The following is a 21,998-nucleotide window of genomic DNA, read 5'->3' as shown; positions in this document are numbered from 1 at the left end:
CAGGCTATCGGTCCTTTAGAGTGGGGCTATTGGTCTTTTAGGGCAGGGCTATCAGTAATTTAGGGTGGGGCTATCAGTTATTTAGGGAGGCTCTATCAGACCTTTAGGGTGGGGCTACCAGTCCTTTAGGGAAGGGCTATTAGTCATTTAGGGAGGAGCTAACAGTCCTCGGAGGCGTGGCTATCAGTCATTTGGAGAGAGGCTATCAGTCCTTTAGGGTGGGGCAATCAGTCCTTTAGGGCGCGGCTATCAATCCTTTAGGGCGGGGCTATTAGTACTTTAAGAAGAAGCTATCAGTTCTTTTCGGAGGGGCTATCACTCATTTAGGCAAGGTCTATCAGCTCTTTAAGAAGGGGTTATCAGCCCTTTAGGGGGGGGCTATCTGTCATTTAGGGCAGGGCTATCTTATTTTTGCTCTGCCTTTATCCATTCATCAATCTTCGCTCATTTTGTTAGCAATCCGTATCTTTCAATATTCCAATCGGTTCCTAAAGGACAAAATCATCCGCCACCCAATAATTATCTTTTTAATTTCAGGACCATTTCATGTGGATAGTGAACTGTTCTGCATTTTTACTCTGAGTTTGTTCTAGAAGACCCTTCATGACTCTGTAGTTTGATAATATCTACGGTAACACGTGACGCAGTGTTTACATCAGACTCGTAAACGTCCAGCATATTTACAGCTCTTATATTCTCCGTGACGGAGAGTCTCTCCAAACCTGAGATAAATGCGTCCTCCTCCAATGAGAAGACAGAAAAGGGGAGTTTATGATGCTTCGTAACTCATAAAGCACTGTGACTGAAACTGATGCTGACTGCAGATAAGAGCAGGACGACCCTCAGACCACCGTGAAGAACATCAGACACTCTGCTTATTTACACTGCAGGAGCCACAGCGGCACCACACCGCACAATAACACACTCTTACATCACAGATGAGTGATGCTGATTGGCTGATGGTCACTCTCAGGTGTTTGGATATTAACAGATAAAAGTAGTTCCGGCAGGTTTAGAGCGACTCAATATCACTGCTGAATGATTAGAATTATTTCACAACTACAACAGTCCCAATCAGAACACAACAGGAGATGAGGAGACGTGGAGGACACTAGAGATGCACATAGAGGACGCTTAAGGAGGACAAAAACCTGATAAATAGACTCAATAGCGGTGCAGGAGACCAGAGGAGGAATGCAATAATCACCTGTGGGACGGTGGAGTATTAGAGAATAATGCACACTCGAGGTGTAACAGACTGTTTAATGTCACCTTGAGTCTGCATTATTTCCTAATATTTAAAAGGCCTGTCATGAATTATTCCTTTAATTATTATCATGAAATAAATGTTCCAAATTAAATAGTGATTTCTGGGGATGCAACAAATCTTCAGCCAACAAATATTATCAGAGAAGAACAGCTGTAAATGTCATTGTGTGGTCACAAGTGGCTTTCACAGTGGACAGGAAAGCACTGCACTATGAAACCCATTCATTTGATTTAAAGGCACAGTTCACAGTTTTCACCTTTCACTTTTTAATTGTTCTGTTAAACACAAAGGAAGAAATACTGACGAATACTGGGGAAAAACAGCCATTGACTTCCTTAGTATTTTTTGTTCCGATGGAAGTCAAGAGCTACGCTTCCACTCAAATACGCACACTTAATTTCTGTGAATCTTAGTGATTAAAGCAGTTTCCGTCCAAACCTGTACAGATATCCCTGAGAGAAGTGTAGGTTGCTGCACTGTTTGGATTCTCCCAACCCAAGCTCATTCTAAAAACGTAGCCCCGCCCCACGGACGTTTCTGGAGACCGCGATTTACATGGCCGGAGTACGTATGGCCGCATTTGTTTTTTTCGCGCGAACGCTACAGGGCAGTGTGACGTCGCTCCTCTTCTTCGCGCTCGCCGGCTGTGACGGCCCACCTCCTTGTGGAGGGCTTTCCCGCCGCAAGCAGTTTGTCCGCTTAGCTCGTAGTGTTCGTCAGCAGAGAGGAGGAGCCACCCGCAGCGACGACCGGGTTCAAGTCTGGGTAAGAGCGGTTCCAGAAATCAGGTAAGATGAAAAACTGAGTCTAAAAAATAAAGTGAACAAGTTCGTGGAGGGGTGAGAATGCGGCAAAATCCGAAAACTAGGTCAAAATCGGACAAGGGCTTTTGCTTATTTAATTTTTTTTTTTTTTTCTATTGGTCACTAAATATGAGTATATCCTCATGTCCATTTTCATGTTTCCATTAAGCATGTTTTATATGATATTCCACAATGTGCATTAAAATAGGTGTATGGAAATATCACTAATGACTCTCTTCTAAACACATGATGAAAAAGAAACTCATAGACATTTGACACCACTTGAAAGTGAGTTAATTTTGGGGTGAATTATACCTCAATATAACTCAATATAAAGACTGATGTGTATCTGATATGAATCTGTACACACTGTACATCTTCAGCCCGTGTGTGTGCGTGTGTGCATGTGTGTGTGCGCGTGTGATTTATCTGCGTTCAGCTCCTCTCCGTCTAATGTTCTGGAGTGGACGAACACTTGCCGAAACGATGCAGTCCGGGCTCATAAAAGCCGGCGTATGCAGCAGCAGCAGCAGCCAGCTGGACGCAGACTTTACAACCGCGTGTCAGAGCTGCTGAATCCAGAAACTTTCTTCTGTTTTTATTAGATGGAGCGTGGAGACAAACAGAACACAGTAAAACATTAACCTCTTCATGGTGCGAAGAAAAACAGACTTTTACATGCACATGTGTGTCTCAGAATCTGTGGAAGTCTGTTTTCACCACGGGGGGGTTTGAGAGAGAGAGAGAGAGAGAGAGAGAGAGAGAGAGAGAGAGATTGTTAATTTATCCCTCTCAATATAACCTAATTTATCAAGAGTACAAAAAATCAACATTTTATAAACATGGACTTGGTTTTACAAGGAAACAAGTCAGAATTGTGAGATGTGCATTCAAAATAAAGAGGAAAAGAGATGGAGTTTTGTGACGTAAACAGACAATTCTGAACAAAAATAAATAAATACATAAATACAAACATAAACAAGGAAAAATGTAAAATTGTGAGACAACTCAGAATTTAGACCTCAGAAATAGTCTAAGCAAAGGGAAAATGAATGAATAAACTCAGAATTTAGAAAATGAAAAATATTAGAAAGTCTTCAGTAACTCTGAATTCTGAGAAGCAAAGATGTAAACTGAGAATTGAGAAAACATTGTTAAATAATCTGCAATATCTGAATTGTGATACATAAACTCAGAATTCAAACGGGAAAAAAGTCAAATTGCATTTACATTTTACATTTACATTTAGTCATTTAGCAGACGCTTTTATCCAAAGCGACTTACAAATGAAATTGTAAAACAGAAATGAAAAATTTCAAGGGAAAAATGTCAGAAGTGCAGAACATGAGCAAAAAATGCCAAGGAAAAATGCAAGAATCACAAGAAATCTAGAATTCCAAGAAAAAAGTCTTAATAGCAAGATTTTGAGGAAAGCTTAATAAATATGAGACCTAAACTCAAGGAAACATCCGAATTGTGAGATTTAAACTTAAAGAAAAGTCATAATCAAAGTCATAATCGTACAACCCAAACTCAGAATTCCAAGGGACAAATGTCAGAAGCGCAGAATATAAGATAAAAATGCAGGAATGGCAAAATGTAAACTCAGAATTGAGGAAAATTCTGAATTGGGGGGAAAAGTCAGAACTGCAAGATGTAAACAAAAAAATTTTAATTGTAATATCTAAACTCGGAATTCCAAGAAAAACGTCAGAATTTACTGATGCAAACCCAGAATTTACAAGAAAACTCAGAATTCTGATGAGATGTAAACTCAGAATTGAGGGGAAAAAATCAGAACAGCAGGACATAAACAAAAATATGAACTGCAATATTTGAACTCAGAATTCCAAGAACAATGTCAGAATTCTGATTTTAAAAAGTCAGAACTGTGAGGGGTAAATTAATAACTCCAGGAAAAAAATATGAATGGCAAAAAGAAGAAAGAATAAAGAAAAAACTGTGAGATTTTAACTTGGAAGATTTAGAACGCCAAGAAAAAGACAAAATTGTAAGAGGCTCAAAATTACAATGAAAAAAAAATATGAATTGCGAGGTTTAAACTGTGAACTCCCAATGAAATTTGAAGGAAAAAATTCTGAATTGTGAGATTTCTTATCATAATTGTGAAGCAGAGAGCAGGATAAGCAGAACCAGTGTTTACTGCGGTGAATTCTGAGCAAAATTAAGAATTACAAGACATAAAATCTGAATTCTGAGAGTGAAAAATACACAACTGTGAGACGTAAACTCAAGAATTACAAGAAAAAAAAATTAACTGCAAGATTTAAACTGAATTCCAAGAAAAAAGACTGAATAGTGAGATTTAAAGCCAGAATTCCAAAAAAAGCCAAGAAATATGGATATAGTGGGATTTAAACAGAAATCAGAGGAAAATTTCTGAGAACAAAAATAAAGACAATTGTAAGATGCAAATAAAGAATTCAAAAAGAAAAATAATAACTGCGGCACTTAAACTCAGATCTCCCAAAGAAATTTGAAGAAAAAATTCTCAATTGTGAGACATAAAATATAATAGAGGGCCAGAATTCAATATGTAGAGATGCAAACGGTCAAAAAATGAATAGTCCGTGTCCACACGGCTCCTGGTGTGATGCTGTGAGACTGTATAAGTAAAATGTAAATATTATAATGCTGAGGACAAGTCTAAATTCTCAGAAAAAAAGACAAAACTGCAAGACTTAAAATGAGAATTGCAAAAATAATGTCAGAATTGTGAGATTTAAACTGTTAAATAAAAAACAACTTTATAATTATTATTATTATTAGTATTATCATTATGATTAAGGGCTGTCACGGTTGTGGAGTGGGAAGCACAATCACCTCATAGCAAGAAGGTCTCTGGTTTGAGTCTCGGCTAGGTCAGTTGGTGTTTCTGTGTGGAGTTTGCATGTTCTCCCCATGTTGGTGTGGGTTTCCTCCAGGTGCTTCGGTTTCCCCCACAGTCCAAACACATGCGCTATAGGAGAATTGGGTAGGCTAAATTGGCCGTAGTGCATGTGTGTAAATGAGTGTGTGTGGATGTTTCCCAATGATGGGTTGCAGCTGGAAGGGCATCCGCTGCATAAAACATATGCTGGATAAGTTGGCGGTTCATTCCACTGTGGCGACCCCTGATTAATAAAGGGACTAAGCTGAAAAGAAAATGAATGAATGAATTCTTATGATGATGATGATGATTCTGAGGCAGAGAGCAGTTCTCACACGGCTCCTCGTGTGGTGCTGTAAGACTGTGTAGTTTAGTGCTGGAGTTTCTGTGACTCGCTGTAAATCAGAACAGACTCCGAGATTGTGTGTTGTCAGAGGCGGATCACCGTGTTTATGGCAGTGAACGTTCATTTATTACAGCAAAAGTGTGTGTGTGTGTGTGTCTCTCTTGAGGCTGTGACCCGCTCCACACACCCGGATCATGTTCTACCAGCAAACCCTTCCCACCTCCGGCCTGGAAAACACCATTACAGCGCTAATTTACTAGCGGATCAGTGTCGTTTAGCCGGACTTCAACAGCTCAGATGTGAGAAAGGTTTTAGCACCTCCGAACCCGAATCCAAATCAAACAGAAGTCACAGCCAGAGCCCAGGCCAGACTGCTTGGCGTTTAGTAGCGACATTGTTTTGCTAGCAGCCGGGGCGACATTAAATCACGCCGGGTCAGACGTCCCTATATTACGACTCCCAGAGCGCTCGCTGAAGAAAAAACAACCTGAGAACGGCAGAACGACTGACAAACCTCAAGGAAAGTTCAGTTCTCATCTGGCTTTATGAAGCATTCGCCAATACACAAGCACACTTGTTAAAGACACTTGCTTAACAAAATGAATACTTTTATTCAGCAAGAGTGCAATGTGACCATATATAGTAGAGCTGCACGATACTGGAATAAACCTGATATTGCAATACTTTATCTTGCTGTGATTAATATTGCTTCACAAGCTAGACTGAATAGCTCTATTCGACACATTTCTGGGGAGTCTAACCATAGGCTGTAAGACATGGACTTAGTATCCGTGATGTCACCCATAGGTTTCTGAAGAGTGCAAAAGAAGCTACAAAGGAGGCTGTGTGAAGGGTTTGTGAGCACAATAAAGTGCACACAGCATGCCCTATCATCTGATAATTGTAGGAAATAATTCCAAAAGGCGACTGACTGCCACATACAACAACACAAAAATACTATGAATAAGCAGAGTTCAGCAGCTAATCAGCCGGAATCAGCTGAGGTGACGGCGGCCAGCAAGACCTAGCTGTCACTCAAGTGGCCACACCCTTAATTATGCAGATTAATATAACTTAATACAAAGGAAACCCATATAAATGATTAAATAACTTTCCCATATAAATAATTAAATACAATTAATCTTTGTTACACCTCCAAACATCGTTTCTTGTAGCCCAATGCTTTCTGGAAATGCTCAGTCACAGTCCTTAAAAACACATGCAATCAATAAACTTTCACTTTATTATGGTTAAAAGTAGCAGTTGCTCTAAAAATCGCAGCTCCTTGTCAGCCATATTTCAGACTAAACATTGCAGATTCTGCGATGGGGCTATTGCGGATGTGCACATTGCGATATCGATGCTAATTCCATATATTGTGCAGCCCTAATAAATAGTGTATGGACAAAATTAAAAGGGTAGCACTTTACAATAAGGTTGTATTAGTTAATGCATTATGCAATAATAATAAAATATAATTTTCTATTTCAGAATTCAAAACTATTTTTTTTATCTTTCCATTTAGCAATGAACAATGGAAGACGAACACTGTGATTTTTGCACCCAGAATTCCAGAATTCCAGAATTTCACATTGCTATATCTTGGCCAAATGTTAAAAGTTACACTTTACTTGAGGAATTTATTAGTAGTTGTCATAACAAACAATGACATCTTTGCATTTTAAATGACATAACTGAGCGATTGGCATGTAAGAACATGTTATAAGCATAAAATCTTGTGTGGCATGTCGTGATTTCTTGAAAGCCTTATGCACACCATCAACTCAAGTGTAACCTATTATAATAACCTAACAAACTGAATATCACTGAAAAGATTATTTAATCAGCTTTTAAATCATATTAAAAAAACTGTGAGTGTCACTTTAAAGTGTCTGAAACACACAAGCCGGACGTTCCTCAATCAAACCCACCAGAAAAGCAAACATTTAGACACCTTAAAAAGGCTTTTTCTCAATATTTAACTTTTTATCTTAGATTACAGATTTATGCATTGTTATTTCGTGGCTAAATGTTGTTCTATTATAATAACAAACCAAATACCAATGAATACCTTATTTAATCAGCTTTTAGATCATGTATAAATCCCAATTTTTTGCACCAGATTCTACATTTATAAATTGTAATATATATTGGCTAAATATTATAATATAATACAAACCAAACAAACAATGGAAAGCTTTTTTTATCCAGCTTTCAGATCATATAAATCCCAATTTCTAAATAAATTGATGCTCATGGTTTCATGGTCTAATCTCCTAAATAAAAACATAAAATGTGAAATAAAGTGTCTAAAATAAGCGCACATGACTCTGAGTAACACAGATTTGGTGTAAAAACATCTGCATTTCTCCATGCCTGTGATTACATGGCCTCGTTATCTTTATATCGCTGCATTGTGTAAAGTTCTCTCGCACTGCCAAACGCTGGATCTTAATTGCCGTCTGCTTCTCGGAGACTGTAAAACTGGCCTAAACACCACGCTGGTGGCCCACAGTTTGGCCAATACGTTAATAGCACCATAACTCTGTGTGTTCAGGGTTATTCGGCCGCTCTGGGTCTCAGAAATCATATACACACACTGTACATATATTATAGTATTTCCAACTCTTTGTTAACGAATACTTCAGCATTTACCACACCAGCATTTACCATACAGTTGGGCTGTTACCATAGCAACTGTAGAATCACCACAATAAATCAATTACTGTAGTTGTCGTGTTACCATAGCAACTGTAGAATCACCACAACAGATCAATTACAATACTTGTTGTTACCATAGCAACTGTAGAATCACCGCGATTGATCAATCACTATAGTTGTTGTGTTACCATAGCAACTGTAGAATCACCACAACAGATCAATTACAATACTTGTTGTTACCATAGCAACTGTAGAATCACCGCGATTGATCAATCACTATAGTTGTGTTACCATAGCAACTGTAGAATCAACACAACAGATCAATTACAATAGTTGTGGTGTTACAATAGCAACTGTAGAATCACCACAATAGATCAGTTACTATAGTTTAATGTTGCCATAGCAACTGTAGAATACCCACAACAGATTAATACGTATAGTTGCTGTTGTACCATGGCAACTGTAGTGTGTCTGTGTGTGTGTGCGTGTGTGTGTTAGAATTGCAGCACATCCAGCTGCTGTGTTTCGCTCTAAAACAGACAAAATCTAAATATATAAACCAGTTGAGCGAAACTGGATTAAATATTGTTTTTGACTGGAAGGAATCATCGTAATCTGCTAACGTTCAGCCCAACTGTTGCTTTTAATTCATTCCAGCATTTGAAAACATCCAATAAAGCGAGGAAAGAAGAGAAGGAAGATCACTGAGCTGGTCAGGAAACTCTTCGCCACATTTACTGAAGAGCAAATCGCACGCAGAACATCAAACACGTTAAAACATACTCAACACATTACAGTGAGGACTCACAGACGCGTCTGCGGGGGGAAAATATCACAAACGCAGCCAGAGAATCAGACAGCATTTCACAGACGAGGTCTCGCATTTCTGCCTTTATAAATGTCCTGCACATTCCTTCAGTGTGGTTCCTTTAATTACGTAATTGCCAAATAACACACTTCTGCCAAATAACACACTCATTAATCTTGTCTTTGTTTCACTTTCAGATCCAATACATGTAAAGCTCAGCAGCCCAATAAAAGATCAGTATTAGCGTCAATGACGGTCACGTTCAGAGCAGAATGTGAGTCTCTATCCGCTAACATCCACAGGCCTTTCAATTCTAGATGAAAACAACCGAGCGTATCCTGAAATACAACGTTAAATCATCTAGTGCAAAATAACTCTGCTGTTACATTTGTATTTTATTTTATATTAGATATTGTTTAATGAACAATTTAGCCCAATCGTCCTCCATCTACATTGTCGTTTTGAGGATGATCTAATGCTGTATATTTAGTACGGAGAGGAAGTTTCAAAACAAAATACTACAATAATTAATTATAGCACGCTGTAAAGTCCACTCTTAGAGTAAAGGTGAGAAAAAAACTTGTGTAGCTTTAAATGCAAATGAGCTGCTAAACCACACCCCTTTCCAGAACAGGCCCGAGCCTTTAGAGTGTGCAATTAGTTACTATAGTGGCTGTGTTACCATGGCAACAGTACAACCACCGCAACAAACTAATTACTATAGTGGTTGAGTTACCATGGCAACAGCAGAATCACCACAACAAATTGATTACTATAGCAGTTGAGTTACCACAACTGTAGATTCACCACAACAAATCGATTACTATAGGGGTTGTATTACCATAGCAACTGTAGAATCACCACAACAGATTAATTACTATAGTGTGTGTTACCATAGTAACTGTAGAACAACTGCAACAGATTAATCACTATAGTAGTTGTGTTACCATGGCAACTGTAGAATCACCACAACAGATTAATTACTATAGTGTGTGTTACCATAGTAACTGTAGAAAAACCGCAACAGATTAATCACTATAGTAGTTGTGTTACCATGGCAACTGTAGAACAACCTCAACAAATGAATTACTGGTTGCGTTAATATAGCAAGTTTAGAATTGCCACAATGGATCAATTACAAAAGTTGTTCTGTTACCATAGCAACAGTAAAACAACCATAACAAATCGATTACTGTAGTATTTTAAAGTTGATTAAACCAACTTAATTACACACACGGTTACTGAATGTAATTCGGGTTATAATTATGAATGTGTATAATATATATGAATATAAGATCTGTGACGACTCGCTAATAACACACGAAATCCAGGCCCGCCTCTTTTGGCAGAAATTATGTAAATTAAGTATGTCGTTATTCGTGTCGTCTTTGTTCTTGGAAGAGAACATGAACACAACGGAGGTGTTTGAGTTCATCCAGAAACAGTAACTGATACACAGACAAACATCCAGCTGGAGGAACTTTGCAGATCGTCCTCACCATCCAACATCAAAACTAAAGGAGATCTCGACAGTTTATCCCACACGCCATCTGATGGATTACACACACTGATAATCTCTGTTCAGGAGCATCAGAGTGTTCACACACATGATCTCCAGTCAAACACACATCTGCACTTCAATCAAACACACCATGATCTACTGACACACAAACACACACACACACCAATCATTTATTTATCTAATTACCATGGTAAAATAACAACATCATTGATATTTTATGATTAATCAAGTCAAATTTAGGCTACATATAAATGAATAAACACAATGAATGATCAAACACACACACACACACACACACACACACACACAAACACACACAAACAGACTTTCGGGTGAATCTCTCCAATAAATCCCATGTGTCATAACTCATCTTTTAAATCAAAAGGAATATTTTGCACAAACAACATTATTTGAGCCGTTCAGATTTACTGCGTTCTCAATCATCCAGAAACAGGCTTCACTTTCCTGACGCAAAACAAAACACTCTTACTGTCTTTGATTGAGGGTAAAATATGAGCTTGCTTTTTCCTGCTTTTCTGAACAGATTAGATTCAGCTTTACTGTCACTGTGCAGAGGCAATGATACACAGCATGCACAAGTGCAAATAACAAACTGTGTACATGAATATGTGATGTAAAGTATACACTCACAACATGAAAAAAGCACTAAGAATTTAAAGGTGTTTCTAAATCATACTATAGTAGTACTATAGTATATTAATCTGTTGTGGTAACCCTACAGCTTCAATGGTAACAACAACTAGTAATATTAACATATGGCCCAATAGTGTAGCTTTCTAACTCATTCACTCTTCAGCTTAGTCCCTTATTCATCAGGGGTCGCCACAGCAGAATGAACCACTAACTATTCCAGCATATGTTTTACACAGATGTCCTTCCAGCTGCAACCCAGTACTGGAAAACACCCATACACACTCATTCTCTCACACACACACACACACACACACACACACACACACACACAAACACACACTATGACCAATTTACTCCCAACATGAAGAGAACATGCAAACTCCAGACAGATATGCCAACAGGCCGGGACTCGAACAAGTGACCTTGCTATGAGGCGACAGGGAGATGTAACATTTTTTAAAAGTTTTAAAATCTGTTACTTTTGAATGTAATATTTAAAAATGGTTTTAAAAACTGTTACTTTTGAATGAAACTTTTAAAAAACACTTTAAAAACGGTTACTCTTGAATGTAACATTTAAAAACTGATACTTTTTAATGTAATATTTAAAAATGGTTTTAAAAACTGTTACTTTTGAATGCTACATTTTAAAACACTTTAAAAACTTAAATGTTACTTTTGAAAACACCTTAAAAACTGTTACTTTAAAATGTAACATTTTAAAATGGTTAAAAATGCTACTTCGAATGTAAGTTAGTATTAAATCACAGGAGGAACGTTTCTCAATAACTTTGAGAGAACCTTGGCAGAACGCTTCCTGTCATCCGAGCGCTTCAGAAATCTGCTCTCCATTAAACATGATCTTTCAGACGGACACATTCAAGGTCAGTAATGCAGCGCTGTGGTTTTCAGTACCAATCTGAACTAAACAGCCCATCAGGCTATGACATATTTCACACATTAAATCATCATTTGGTACCAAACCACAACTGACTGAATGATATCAGTTTTCCCATAATGCACTGCACACGGCTGTTTAGCTCCACACCAGCGTTTGTAAAAGTGAAGATAACCATGAGGATTTGCAGCATCTCAGCAGTGAACGTTCATTCATGAAAGAACAAGATATGAAGAGTATAAATGTCCCCAATAAAATGCTGAAAACCTGTAACCATCGACTTCCATAGTATTTGCTTTTCTGTACAGGGTATATACAGGAGTCAAAAAGTGCAATTCAAGACCTTTTAAGACCCTTCCCATACATGTTAAGACCTCATCAACACTCCAGACTATTTAACTTACAGTATATTTACTAAACACTGATTGTAAGCTGGTGTGGGTTTCCTCCGGGTGCTCCGGTTTCATCCAGTCCAAACACATGCGCTATAAGGGAACTGATCAACTAAACTGGCCATAGTGTATGAGTGTGTGTGTGTGTGTGTGTGTGTGTGTGTGTGTGTGTGTGTGTGTGTGTGTGTGTGTGTGTGTGAGTGAATGAGTGTGTATGGGTGTTTCCCAGTACTGGGTTACAGCTGGAAGGGCATCTGCTGTGTAAAGCATATGCCAGAATAGTTGATAGTTCATTCCTCTGTGGTGACCCCTGATAAATAAGGAACTAAGCTGAAGGAAAATGAATGAATGAATGTAAGCAACAATCATTCAAACATCATCACCACATCCTTTCTGCTTAGCCTTTGGTCTTGTGTGGACACCATGTTTGTAGTTCTTTTAACCCACATTTGTAGTTCTAATGGAATAACGCAATGCATTAGAGGTTAGCATACAGACTTCACATTTCTAACAGATATAAGTAGATCTTCTGGAATCCTTTGGCATACTCTGCTCAACATACTACAGTTTGAGACACACTAATTCTATTCTCGAATACTAGTTAGGAAGCTACTATGCAAACTATGATGCTCCAAGTGTTTGTTATAGGAGAAACTCTGGACAAAGCTAGCCAGCAGGACATATTGTTATATTGAATATCTCAGTGATCTTGCGTGTTGATCTGTGGAGGGAAACGTGAGTGCTGTCTCCTCCTCGTGGACTCCTGGTGTTGATTAGTGAGCAGCTTCTGGTTCTGCCAAGCCGCAGATCGAGACGGAGCCGGCGGCTGGAGAAAGAGGCTTTGTTCAGCTCTTCCACACCAGGAGGAGGAAAACCAGGAGACGGCAGGAATTCAAGATTGTGCAGAGAGAAAAAAAACAAGCAGGCGGCAGTTAAAGAGTTTGAAGGTCAAAGTGGTAAATCCCAGGCGCTCCGTTCTGACCTCTAGTGGCCATTTGTAGACCTGCAGAACCAGCACACGATCACTTCACACATTAAAGGGATGCTCTCATGCGAAATCAATGTCTGTACAATGTCTAAACAGAAATGACTGTGATTGGCTGTGAAGGTCATCAGCTCAGTTTCAGAACAAATCACTTGAGTCAATGATTCAATGACTCATTCATAAGAGATGGGAACTTGCTACGTTTGTGAAGCGCTGAATGTGTATATCAGAGATTTGAATGTTTATATCAGGTTTATATTTTATAAATGAGAATTTTGTCACTGTTTTTGGGGACACTAGCTTAAAAATATCATTTAAACTAACAAACAAACAAACATCTAAAACATATTTTCATTTCACAGGATTTTTACTGAATCATCTGTTCTGAATGAATCGCTTGAAAGATTCACTGAATCATTCTTTAAGACAGGGACTTGTGCCACCTGCTGGATTCACGGTCAACTTCATCCATTACTGAAGAAAACAAACAATAATATTGACTGTTTATTTCTGTTACGCAAATAAAAAAAATGAGCATAAAGGGCAGAACATGTGTGTGTGACTGTGAACCGATTCTTTGTGTGCACAATTCACTGAATCACTCATTTAGACAGGGATTAGTGCCACCTGCTGGTTTTACCATCTAATTGACTTATCTATCAGCACAGGCCAAAACCTGCAACAATACTGACTGTTTTGCTGGTTTTAATGAATCAGTTTCTGAATGAATCATTAACGGCAGTGATTCATTGTCCATTCATAAAGACTATAAATTGCAGCCTCATTTAATGAATCAGTTGTTCAAGTCAGTGATTCAATGATCCGTTCATTAAGACAGTAACCTGAATCAGCTGTTTTGAATAAATCATTCAAGTGAACAATTCACTGAATCAGTTCTGATTCACTGTATTACGGTCAAAATGGTCATTTCCTGTATGAATCGGTTTCTGAACAAATCATTTGAATCGGTGATGTAATGTTTATTCATAAAACTGCCTCTCTTAATGAATCAGCTGTTTTGAATAAATTGAGTAAGTGAATGAATGAATGAATGAATGATTAATTATAACAGGGAATCATTGAATCAATTATTCGGACACTGAATCATTAAGGCAGTGCCACCTGCTGCTTTTAGTGAAATGTATTTATCCTGTTTTGTATTGAGCTGAACATTTAAGCATCTTAAGTTCCAGAGTCAATCTGGTACTGAACGAATCACTCTTGAGTCAATGATTCAATGAAGAAATCATTCAAATTAACGATTCACTTAGGTTTGTCAACCAATGATCCATTCATCAACACAGTTACTTGAATCAATTGTTTTAAATGAATCATTCAAACGAACAATTCACTGAATCACTCATTTAGAAAGAGACTTGTGCCACCTGCTGGTTTTATGGTCAAAGTTATTTGTCCATAACTACAGGCTAAAACATGCAACAAAACAGACTGTTTCCTCTGTTTTTAATGAATCAGTTATGAATGAATCATTGACAGCTGTGATTCATTTTCCATTCATAAAGACAATACATTTCAGCCTCCCGTAATGAATCAGTTATTCTAAATAAGCAGCTTGAATGAATAATGACTGAATCGTTCAATAAGACAGCGAATCATTTAGTTATTTAATCAATCATTCAGACACTGAATCATTGATTAAGACAGTGCCACCTGCAGCTTTTGGTTAAATGTATTTATCCTGTTTCATAGTACATACTGAGCAGAACATTTAAGCATCTGAAGTTTCTTCTGAATCAATCTGTTACAAAACCTGCAACAATACTGACTGTTTTGCTGGTTTTAATGAATCAGTTTCTGAATGAATCATTAACGGCAGTGATTCATTGTCCATTCATAAATACTATAAATTGCAGTCTCATTTAATGAATCAGTTGTTCAAGTCAGTGATTCAATGATCCGTTCATTAAGACAGTAACCTGAATCAGCTGTTTTGAATAAATCATTCAAATGAACAATTCTCTGAATCAGTTCTGATTCACTGTATTACGGTCAAAAATGGTCATAAAAACAGGTCAAGCCCAGCAAAGTGTGCAGTCACACAAAGAACAGGCAAATACATTGAGCTGCTATTGTCAGTCCTCCTGATATCTGAGGTTTGTGATTCAGCAATGTGGAACGAACACTAACAATACACATCCGTCAACAAATGAACACAGCTCGACCTCAAGCGCTCGCCATCATCATAGCGTTCGCGAAGAACCCGTAATTTGTGGATCTAAATGCAGAACGCGCACAAATGCAGAAAGACACACAACCAGCAATATCCAGGCAATTCCAGCAGCAGTGAACACAGAGCAGAGCAAACCCCCTAACTAGTGGTCATATATAGAAACCCGAATGTCATTTTAAAAGCCGCACAGCTTTACTTTGGAGGCACGACAATATTTAGATCTGCATTCAGACCGCATTCATATCCCATAAATTAATTCTACAACAATAATTACAGCGTGACACCATCCTGCATCAAATCTGCTCAACCATATTTGCTCGTTTCTTCTGCTTTTAGAGGATTGTTACAAGAAAAATGAGTGTTATTTCTCAAGAAGGTCAAACTTTTAGATAATTCAATGTGTATTTCACAGCATTTCAGTCTCACATGTTCTCCTAAGACACAAGAAAATGCTGTATCCTGCTTCGTCTGTGAGTAACTTACATTAAGATACAGAAAATTACCAAAATTAAAGATGATTTTTAATGATTTTGGAAGGTTCGTATTAAATTCACTGGATAGTAAAGTATTTAAACATATTTCACCTCAGATATATCTCAATATTATTTAGTTTTATTCATACATATATGGATGAAAGATGAAAATGAGGTTACAAAGACCAAAATAATAACATTTTACATATTTTTATTAATATATATGAAATATTATTTTTTATTTGTTTAATGTCTTAATTTTCTGTACATAAAACTGCTTTAAATTTCATTTTGTTTGATGCAGACACCCATATGGCACGTCTCGTGTGAATACACTCACTGGCCACTTTATTAGGTACACCTACTAGAACCGGCTTGGACCCCTTTTGCCTTCAGATCTGCCTTAATCCTTACTGGCAGAGATTCAGCAAGCTGCTGGAAATATTCCTCAGAGATTTTGCTCCATATTGTCATGATAGCATCACACAGTTGCTGCAGATTTGTCGGCTGCACATCCATGATGCCAATCTCCCGTTCCACCACATCCCAAAGCTGCTCTATTGGATTGAGCTCTGGTGACTGTGGAGGCCATTTGAGTACAGTGAACTCATCGTCATGTTCAAGAAAGCAGTCTGAGATGATTGAGCTTTATGACATGCTGCGTTATCCTGCTGGAAGTAGCCATCAGAAGATGGAGACACTGTGCTCATAAAGGGATGGACATGGTCAGCAGCAATACTCAGGTAGGCTGTGGCGTTGATGCTCAATTGGTACTAATGGACCCAAAGAAAATCTCCCCCACACCATTACACCACCACCACCAGCCTGAACCGCTGATACAAGGCAGGATGATCCATGCTTTCATGTTGTTGAGACCAAATTGTGAGCCGAACATCCGAATGTGTCAGCAGAAATGGAGACTCATCAGAGCAGCAACGTTTCTCCAATCTTCTATTGTCCAGTGTGTGTGTGTGTGTGTGTGTGTGTGTTTGTGTGTGAGAGAGAGATGCTCTTTAATGGCAGAAAACATGAAGCACAGTATTGTTTGAGTCGGCATGAGGTTTGCCTTCATTTGTGGTTCTTGCAAAGTGACTTCAACCAAACTCTCCTACATTAAAACCTCTCAGCAGATCAGGAGAGAAACAGTACAGCTCAGAAACATCTGGAAGCCGTCGCTGATTCACAAACACTTGTTTTACTCAGAACCGAAGAGGTTTAATCATGGACATTTAGAGGAAGTTCATGCTCCTTTTCAATGCTTTTGTTCTGCAGACTCTCAATAGTGCGGAACATTATGTCATGATTTAATAAGTCAAATATCTGTCCTCGGCAGTGAGTGTACATTTTCAAACAAAAGCAGGAGAAAACATACATGTACATGTGAACTATAGCTTTATTTCCACAAGCAGTGAATTTAACATGTATGAAATATGGCTTATATAATTACAAAAACACATGGAAACACTTTCTATGATAATGAATTACAACTGTGATTATAATCACTCTATGAAGACAAAACAAACATACTATAATATAATGACAGTTATCCCTACATAATAATAATAATAATAATAATTATTATTATTATTATTATTATTATTATTATTATAGTAATAATAAAATAATAATATTAATAAAATAAATAATAATCATAATCATAATAAAATAATAATAAAATTATTATTATTATTATTATATAAATAATAATAATAAAATAATAATAATAATAAAATTAAAATTATAATAATAAAATAAATAAATAATAATAATAATAATAATAGTAGTAGTAATAATAATAAAATAATAATAATAATATAATAAATAAAAATAAAAATCATAATAAAATAATAATAAAATTATAATAATTATTATTATTAATAATATTATAATTATTATATAAATAATAATAAAAAATAATAATAATAAAATTAAAATTATAATAATAAAATAAATAATAATAATAATAATAATAATAATAATAGTAACAATAATAATAATAATAATAATAATAATAAAATAATAATAATAATAATAATAAAATAAATTTAAAATAATTATAATAATAATAGTAATAACAATAATAATAATAATAATAATAGTAATAACAATAATAATAATAATAATAATAATAAAATAAATTTAAAATAATAATAATAATAATAATTAGTGTTATTAACACTCATTATCTAAAGCCATCAGTGATGCATTTATAAAGGTTAGTGATGGTATTAGATTTTAGTGAAAACAAATTAAATACTGTAGTTGTTGTGTTACCATAGCAACTGTAAAATTACCACAACAGATCAATTATTAATAGTTGTTCTTTTACCGTAGCAACTGTGGAATCACCACAACAAAACAGTTACTATAGTTGTGTTGCCATAGCAACTGTAGAATCACCACAGCAGATCAATTACTTATAGTTGTTGTGTTACCATAGCAACAGTAAAACAATGACCACAACAAATTAATTCAAGTACTTTACAATAGTGCGGTTTGGAAACGCTGTATATTACTGTACCTTTTTCACATGGGTGTTGGTGTGTTAAAAAAACAGCAATTCTTTTTCTTTGAAATAATCAACTATTTTTCTGACCGATATCTGTCATGGTTTAGCAGTGGAGATTATATTTATACTCCAGCAGGACTGAGAGCTTTAAGAGCAGCAGTAGCTTGTGATAATAATTCAGTGTGATGTTGTGTTTATTGTGCGTTTGTAGCTCATTAATTTGAGTCTTTTTCCAGGAGCGGGCGGAGGGTAAATTACGTCTCTGGCTGTAAGACGGCTGACTACACAATGTTCCTTTCAGCCGCTGGCAGAAGCAGTTATAAGACCCTCAGACCCGCAGCATTAATCCTGGTGGTCCGCAGTCTTGAGGTTTCCTGCATGAATTTGCTCATAAACTCTGTGTGTGTGTGTGTGTGTGTGTGTGTGTGTGTGTGTGTGTGTGTGTGTGTGTGTGTGTGTGTACACATGAATCTCTCAGTAAGGAACGTCAGAAACACTATTCTCAGACGCCAGAGAGTGAACGCTGGTAATGTGTGTGTGTTTGCTGCCGTTTCCATACGTTCAGCTTTTATGACTCAGCTTTAAATATGCGTATGGTCACGGAGAGATGCTGATGTTCTCAATGCGTGTCATGAGACACGGCTATTTCACTCTCAATAAACATTTCAGCTCATTTTTAAGTAATTTTTTGCGTGTGGTTTAGTCATTTTATTAGTACACTCCAAAAACACTTATTATTATTATGAGTATTAGTTATTTAAAGACTTTTAAATACACAGGACATGTCACTTATAGTTATAGTCAGGTCCAGACCGAATCTGCAGACATTTTTTTGCTATTTCTGCACAGAATTTTGTTAAAAATCTGCGGATTTATGCGGAATGATTTTGGGAGTATCATAACTAAAACATTAATATATGAACTAAAGAGTAATCCCTTTATAGCCTGTATTAATGTTTACAATGCAATCCATTTTCTCATGTTGAGATGGACAGACGAGTGTGCGGGATGCGGATCTCTAAGTCACGGTCATCAGTGTATCGTGGGAGGCGACCCTTGACCCTTGACCTCCAAACATGGCTTGCCCTGGATGAGGGTCAGCAGAGGTCAGAGGTCAACGAGGAACAGACAGCGTTAAACATGGACACAGATGAGCTGAGAAAACTGCTGCTCGGTGTTTATACAGCAGAGAACATGATGGAGGAGGCAGTAAACATGACCTAGAGACGCCACCGAGAAAACCAACGAGAACACTGCTTAAACAACACCACAGCAACACTCGAGCCGCGTAAACAACACACTGAGACACTGACATGAAGACCTGAACACTGGACAACTGGACGGACGGGCTGGTCGGACAGACGATTGGACAGATGGATGGATGGATGGAGAGACGAAAGAATTGATAAATCAATGAAGAGAGAGATAGATAAATGGATAGATGATGAATGGATAGATGAGTGGATGAATGGATGGATGAATAGAGAGATGAATAGAGGGATGGATAAATGGATATATGAATAAATGGATGAACGAAGGGATAGATATATAGATAGACAGATAGATAGATAGATAGATAGATAGATAGATAGATAGATAGATAGATAGATAGATAGATAGATAGATAGATAGATAGATAGATAGATAGATAGATAGATAGATACATAGATACATAGATACATAGTGACATTCTTCACCACGGTAATTAAGGTAACTAGGCAGGTCAGGGTAATTAGGCAAGTTATTGTATAACGATGGTTTGTTCTGGAGACCATTGAAAATACATATATTGCTTATAGGAGATGATTAGTGACCTTAAAATTAATTTTTAAAAATTATTTATTAAAAACTGTTTTTATTACTGCCAAAATAAAACAAATAAGACTTCATCCAGAAGAAAAAAAACATTATCTGACATACTGTGAACATTCATTTACTCTGTTAAACATCATAGATAATAACACAGAGAAAACCGCAGTTTAGCGCCCCCTGTAATGTTCGAAACAGCTAACGTCATTGCACATTTTAGCCAGTTCGAACACAGACCATTATCACCCTAGGTACACTAGAGGGCGCCTCTTCATCTACGTATCTACAGGTGGATGGCATCAATTTATTTCTTATAGGTGGGAAATAAAACATTATTAATATGTGTAACGACATGATTGACATTTATTTGTTGTTTAGGTTATAGGTCAAAGGTCATGTGTGTGTGATAGATAGATAGATAGATAGATAGATAGATAGATAGATAGATAGATAGATAGATAGATAGATAGATAGATAGATAGATAGATAGATAGATAGATAGATAGATAGATAGATAGATAGATAGATAGATAGATAGATAGATTTTGTTGCTCAGGTTATAGGTCAAAGGTCATGTGTGTGTGATGGATGGATGGATGGATGGATGGATGGATGGATGGATGGATGGATGGATGGATGGATGGATGGATGGATGGATGGATAAATAAATGGATGAATGAATGAATGAATGAATGAATGAATGAATGAATGAATGAATGAAGGGAAAGATAGATTGATGGATGGATGGATGAATGCATGGATGAACAGAGGGATAGAAAGATGGATGGATGAATAGATGGTTGAAGGAGGAATGGATGGATGGATGGATGGATGGATGAATGGATGGATGAATAAAGGGGTGGATAGATGAATTGATGGATGTATGAGAGATAGATGGAAAGATGGATGGATGAATGGAGGGAGAAATAGATAGATGGATGGATGGATGGATGGATGGATGGATGGATAAATGGATAGATAAATAAATGGATGGATGAATGAATGAATGAATGAATGAATGAATGAATGAATGAATAAATGAAGGGAAAGGTCCGAGTACTGAGACCAGCAGTGCTCCGTATTGGCCAGATGCCAACAGCTGCTTTTTCCCCAGCATTCTTCTAAATATCTCGTTGTGTGCTCAACAGAAGCCACAACCACTTGAATGTGAGCAGATGATGAGGAAATGATCATTATTGGGTGAACTGCCCCTTTAAATCATTCAAATATTTGAATGTACATTAATGCAAAATAGGTGGCACGGTGGCTCAGTGGTCAGCACTGTGGCCTCACAGCAAGAAGGTCTCTGGTTTGAGTCTCGGCTGGGTCAGTTGGCGTTTCTGTGTGGAGTTTGCATGTTCTCCCTGTGTTGGCGTGAGTTGATGTGGGTACTGGGTTGCGGCTGGAAGGGCATCCGCTGTGTAAACATATGCTGGAATAGTTGGCGGTGCATTCTGCTGTGGAGACCCCTGATGAATAAAGGGACTAAGCTGAATGAATGAATGAATGGATGAATGAATGAACACTATTTCTAATCTGCTTTAACAGGAGCACAAAGTCTGTTTCTGCTCTGCATTTTCTCCATCATCCTCCATCAGAAGCAGGTGTGGAAACCAGTTGGCTCCAGGTCAGTTGTGCCATTACAGGTCTTCAGCATCCCATAATAAGCTCAGCTCTGCTCATGTGTGTGTGTTTGGCTGCTGAGAGCCGTCTGCAGATCAACTCTACATGTGAGAATGGATTTAAGGATCACCTGCGCAGATATTTCTGTCTTTAACTGCGACACA

At 37.3% G+C, this 21,998-nt stretch overlaps 1 long non-coding RNA gene across 4 annotated transcripts in view; it reads right to left on the bottom strand.

Moving 5' to 3' along the window:
* The window catches only part of LOC137487546 (uncharacterized), a 91,498-nt gene that overhangs the window by 64,367 nt on the left and 5,133 nt on the right, over nt 1-21,998 (bottom strand). The window lies entirely within an intron of this gene.

This window comes from Danio rerio, chromosome 14, assembly GCF_052040795.2.
Source record: "Danio rerio strain M-AB ecotype USA chromosome 14, GRCz13ab, whole genome shotgun sequence".
In the NCBI taxonomy this organism is placed as follows: domain Eukaryota; kingdom Metazoa; phylum Chordata; class Actinopteri; order Cypriniformes; family Danionidae; genus Danio; species Danio rerio.
The sequence above is the reverse complement of the archived record's forward strand: the minus strand, read 5'-3'. Positions and strand labels throughout refer to the sequence as shown.